The sequence below is a fragment of the Mus pahari genome, chromosome 16 (assembly GCF_900095145.1).
Source record: "Mus pahari chromosome 16, PAHARI_EIJ_v1.1, whole genome shotgun sequence".
In the NCBI taxonomy this organism is placed as follows: Eukaryota; Metazoa; Chordata; class Mammalia; order Rodentia; family Muridae; genus Mus; species Mus pahari.
In genome coordinates, this window is record NC_034605.1 from 53,780,218 (window position 1) to 53,786,184 (window position 5,967).

The 5,967-nt window shown below is 45.0% G+C and overlaps 1 pseudogene; it reads left to right on the top strand.

Annotated features, from left to right (window-relative positions):
• Positions 1-3,463: 3,463 nt before the first annotated feature.
• Positions 3,464-4,255, top strand: LOC110334128 (annotated as a pseudogene).
• Positions 4,256-5,967: the final 1,712 nt, after the last annotated feature.

Sequence of the window (5,967 nt, forward strand, 5' to 3'; positions counted from 1 at the left end):
GCCTCGAACTCAGAAATCCACCTTCCTCTGCCTCCCAAGTGCTGGGATTAAAGCTGTGCGCCACCACGCCTGGCCGTGCCTTCCTTATGTTTAAGTATGCACTTTGTATCCCTGATGTCTCTATTAATATGAAGTGTTGTTGGACTTGTCAAAGTTTTTTTCAGCATCTAATGACATGATCCTGTGGGGTGTTTCTCCTTTCAGTGTTTTTATATGGTGGATTACCATGGTGAAATTTTATATATGGTACCATCCCTGCCTCCCTGGGATTGATCCCTCGATCATGGTGGATGGTATCTTTGATGTGTTCTTGGATCTAGTTTACAAGTATTTTGTTGAGTATTTTGATGTCCATGTTGATAAATGAAACTAGTCTGAAATCCTCTTTCTTTGTTGAGTCTTTGTGTGGCTTAGGTGTCAGTGTGACTGTGGCCTCATAGAATGAGTTTTGCAATGTTTCTTCTGTTTCTATTTCATTGAGTAGTTTAAGGCATCTTGGTATTAGCTCTTCTTTGAAAGTCTGGCAGAATTCTGTTCGAAAAGTTTCTGGCCCTGGACTTGTTTTAGTGTCAGGGTTGCAGGGACCATGTTCAAGAGGACCTTGATCCTAGCACAGTGTGTGGGGTAGTGTCCAGTTGGGCAAGGTAACAATGTATGGAAGGTTGACAAAGGTTGTCCAGCTGAGCCCAGTGCATGACAGTGGGTACGTGGTGGCAGAGATCAGAGAGAGGTATCCAAGAGGACCCGATTCTTGGCAGTCTTTGTGGAGTGTATGTGTGTGTGTGTGTGTGTGTGTGTGTGTGTATACTGCTGTCCTGAAACATACCTGGAACATGGCAGAGGACTACCAGCAGGGGCAAATACCTAAGAGTGAATGTTGGTTAGGGATGGAGGTGTGACAGAACCTGATACCAAGAGATGTATTTGACTTTGCAGAGTCCAGCAAGGTTTGCCAAACACATGTGGCTTTGGCATCAGCAGAGGGGGGTATCTTGCAATTCTGCTATCTAACAAATGTGGGGTAAGAGTGCTACATGGCCTGACCTAGGTGTGTATATGTGCCAATGGCCCTTGTATGTCCAGCTGGGCTTGATGCCTAGTGGTCTTTGTGGGGTGGCAGAAGAGGTGAACGTGTGTCTAGAAGACCCTGATATCTAGCATTGTATGTGAAATGATAGCCTGGAGGTGTCCTCCAGCAAAGCCTGGTCTCTACAAATTTTGATGGGAGTGCATCACGTGATAGTTCAGCATAGCTTAAATAACACCAGTGTAGTTTGGGTAGAAATGGTGAGGGACTAACAATAAACACAATTTGTGTGGTTTGGGAAAGGGCATAGGTCATTAGAACCTGGCACATAATTGAGTATATATGTCTGCAGGAGATTGTGCAGCCTGGCCTTAAACTTAGAACCTATGGTGCTGGACCGCATGGAGAGGGCCTCAGGCAGGGGACGGTTTGTAGATGGGGTGGTTATGAAGTCTGCTAGAGGGCCTGACATCCAGCTGTGACTGAGATGAGGTAGCATTTTTTTTTTTGGACTCTGTGAAGGTTATCACTGTTCTTCCTCACCTGCCTAAGGCATTCTCTGGCTTTAATATAGAGCTGCAGGCCTATATCTGTGCAGAATATGGAAGTTGGCAGAGAGAGGAGCCGTGGGAAAAATTCAAAGGTGGGAGAGATTCGCCAGCCAGACATGGAGGAAGTCAGATGTACTGAGTGAGAGGTAATGGGACAGGTGGCAAATGTGGATTAGCATAAACAGGTTAATTAAGTTGTACACACTAGTTGGGAGGTAGCAAACTGTCTTAGTCGGGGTTTCTATTCCTGTACAAAATATCATGACCAAGAAGCAAGTTGGGGAGGAAAGGGTTTATTTAGCTTACAGTTTCACATTACTGTTCATCACCAAAGGAAGTCAGGACAGGAACTCACACAGGGCAGGAACCTGGAAGGAGGAGCTGTTGCAGAGGCCATGGAGGGGTGCTGCTTACTGGCTTGAGTCCCTTGACTTGCTCAGCCTGCTTTCTCATAGAACCCAGGACTACCAGCCCAAGGGGTACTCCCCCACCCCATTGATCACTAATTGAGAAAATGCTTTACAGCTGGATCTCATGGAGGCATTTTCTCAAGGGAGGCTCCTTTCTCTGTGATAACTCAAGCTTGTGTCAAAACCCAGTCAGTAGACAAAGTCTGAGTTCTCTTCCTCTGCTTGTGTTGCCAGATCAGTCTGTCTGTCTGTCTGTCTATTTATCTATTTATCTATCTACCAATCTTTTAGCTACTATTTATGATCAAGCATCTATTTATCTTATACCACTGATAATCTACTTAATCTATTCTTATCCTCTGCCCATCACATATATACCTGTCTCTTATCTATCAAATATCTGTCTATATTGTCTATCAATCATCTATCTTTCTACATACAGGGGTTTTTGTTTTGTTTTTTAGACAGGGACTCATTATATAGTTCAAGATAGCCTATAACTTGCTTTGAATCCCCTCTGGCCTTCAACTACTACCCTCCTACATAAGCCTCCTGGCTGTTGGAATTACAAGTAGGAGACACCATTTCTGGCTAGTTTAAGAGACTGGCCTTAAACTCCTGTGTTCGAGTAATCCTCCTGCCTCAGAATTCTGAGTAACTGAGAATATGGCATGCACCACTCTGCCTGGCACGTTCATCCTGCTCAATTTCCTTGGATAACTCCCTGATGTCACCTAGTGACCTCACTAGGTGTCCTATTAGATGAGACGGCATACAGACGATTTCTGGATTTGGAGCAAAGGATAACCTTAAAATCCTTGATCCTCCTCCTTCACTGCCCTGTACATTTTAGTGTTTCTATGCCAAGTGCTTCACCAACAGTTGCTCTAGTGAGAGAGCAACTTTCCTTTCTGATTTCACCTCGGGCCAGGAGTAGATCAAGCAATGGGGAAGACTGCAATATCAGAAGCTGACAGCAGGTGGCACTGTAGGAAAAGGATGAGCATTTTAGAGACAAAACTGAAGTGGGATATGGGTGTGGAACAGCAAGCACCTCTTACACACCCTCAGGTGTTTCCCCTATGGACGCTTCAGCTCAGAGAGGCACTCGCTGTGAGACCCCTTCATGCCTTCTCCTGACATTCACACGTTCCTCATAATCTGGAAGAAAGTTTAGTGAAAACACCTTTGATGCTGGTGACCAGGAAAGCAAAGCCGTTCTGTTACTGGTGCTCCCATCACAGGCTGGAGACACACATCAATGTTGCTCTGCAAAGTCTCTGTGGTTGTGAACATGGGGGTCACAGACTGTGCTACGACAACACAAATACCTTAGATACTGTCTTAATGGAAGTGTGCATACGGCGATTCAGTCTCTAGGACTGGTAACAGTTGGTTCTCTTGGGGCTTACATTGAAAGGCTGTGTTTGGGCTCTCTTTTTCCTGACGCCTCCTAGGTGGTCGGCTGTGTCAAGATGAAGCTGAGTATCTCCTTCCCTGCCACTGGCTGTCAGAAACTCATTGAAGTGGATGACGAACGCAAGCTTCGCACATTCTATGAGAAGCGTATGGCCACCAAAGTTGTAACTGATGCTCTTGGTGAGGAGCGGAAGGGTTGTGTGGTCCAGATCAGCGGTGGGCATGACAAACAAGGTTTTCCCATGAAGCAAGGTGATTTGACCCATGGCAGAGTGTGCCTGCTGTTGAGTAAGGGGCATTCCTGTTATAGACCAAGGAGATTTGGAGAGAGGAAGTGCAAGTCTGTTCTCAGATGCATTGTGGACGCTATTCTAAGTGTTCTCGACTTGTTTGTTTTTTTTTTTTTTTTTTTTTTTTTTTTTTTTTTTTTTTTTTTTTTTTTTAAGAAAGGAGAGAAGGATATTCCTGGACTGACAGGTACTACTGTGCCTCATCGGTTGGGACCTAAAAGAGCTAGGAGAATCCGAAAGCTTTGTAATCTCTCCAAAGAAGATGATGTCCGCCAGTATGTTGTCAGGAAGCCCTTAAACAAAGAAAGTAAGAAGCCCGAAACCAAAGCACCCAAGATTCAGCGTCTTGTTATGTCACGTGCCCTGCAACACAAACGCCAATGTATTTCTCTAAAGAAACAACTCACTAACGAAAATGGGGAGGCTGCAAAATATGCTAAACTTTTGGCCAAGAGAATGAAGGAAGCCAAAGAAAAGCACCAGGAACCGATTGCCAAGAGACGTAGGCCATCCTCGCTGAGAGCGTCTACTTCTAAGTCTGAGTCCAGTCAAAAATAAATCTTTAAGAGTAGCAAATAAATAATGACCTTGTGGGGGGGGGGAGACTGTGTTTGGGATGTGACCCCTACTTTTTGCAAAGCCAGTGTTTTACAGTATCTGAAAAGAATGTTGTGTGCTCCTTCCAAGTGGAGAATGGGGGGGGGGAGTACTGCTCAAACATTCCTGGTGGGGTTTTCTTTATTCTTATTAAAGGGAGAGGACATCAAGTGAACTAGAACTGAGAAACCAAGATGTGACAGTTTGTATATGCTTGGCCCAGGGCGCAGCACTATTAGTAGGTGTGGCCTTGTTGGTGTGTCACTGTAGGTGTGGGTTTTAAGACACACTCTTCCTAGTTACCTGGAAGCTAGTCTTCTCCAAGCTGCCTTTGAAACAAGAGGTGGGACTCTCAGCTCCTCCAACCCTATGTCTCCCTGGATGCTGCCATGCTCCCAGCTTGATGATAATGGACTGAACCTCTGAACCTCTAAGCCAGCCCCAACTAAATGTTGTCTAAGAGTTGCCTTGGTCATGGTGTCTGTCCACAGCAGTAAGACCCTAACTAAGACAAAGGAGTTGAAAAGAGAATCAAAGTTTCATTTTTCACTCACAGGTCATAGTATCTAAAATAAGAGGAAACAGTCAAACGACTAGGGATGTAGCCCAGTTGATGGAGAGCTTACCCAGCATGCACAGAACCATGTACTGTCCCCGAGGAGCTGCACACTGTGGAGCTGAAAGAGGAGATGAAACCTCACGCCTGCACAATGAGATCATTCCTATAGCAATCCCTGTCAAGCAGATACACTGGTCAATGAAGTTTCTGTCTCTACTGGGTTGTGCTCCCGGGGAGACACCAGACTGAGTTCCTCTTAATCACTGGCCACATTTTTCATCCATCCTTCACTAGATATCCATGCACTGTATCCAAACCACGAGCAGGCCCAAAGGCTCCTGTGTTGAATCTGCTTCCTGCTCTCCAGATGGTGGTGCAATTGAGAAACAGTTGGATCATGGTGGTCTAACTGCTCAGTGTTCCATGGAAGATCCTATTGCCATCCGTTTTCCTGAAAATGATACAATTCCATGCTTCTCTGAGGTTGACTAAAACTCTATGCCTTTATGCGTTCATCTGTTGGTGGACATCTATGTTAATTGCATCCATTGGCTGTCGAATCTGAAGCGGTGATAGCACGGGCACAGCAGTATTGTTGTACTTTAATCTAGCTCTCCAGGGGTAGATGAGCCAGACCTACCAAAGTTCTCCTTCTTCATTTCTGAGAAACTTTCAAACTGATTTCCATTTTGGTTGCACCAATGTATAGTCTTAGCAACTTTGTAAAAGGATTCCTCCCCTGGCATGCACTTTTGAAGACCGGCTGCTAGCACTGAGGAAGAGCCTCAGTAAGTCATCCTCCAGCGCCATTGTTGAAAGAATACATGTACTGCAACGGTGATCACTGAAAAACCGGTCTGGTGAGAGCACACAACTTTTGCATGCAAATCTCTGTGCAAGAATGGTGCTCGCGCACACAGAGACAGATAGACACAGACAGACAGACAGACAGACAAGGGAAGGGAATGCAGCATGAAACAAAAGGTGCATTACTACTTGCAAAGATTTTAAACTTAACTTTCAATTGAAGTTACCTTGTATAAATTTTAAACCATGCAAGCGATACTTTTTAAGCAATGAAAACATGCCAGATTCAGAGAGTGGCTGGTTATGG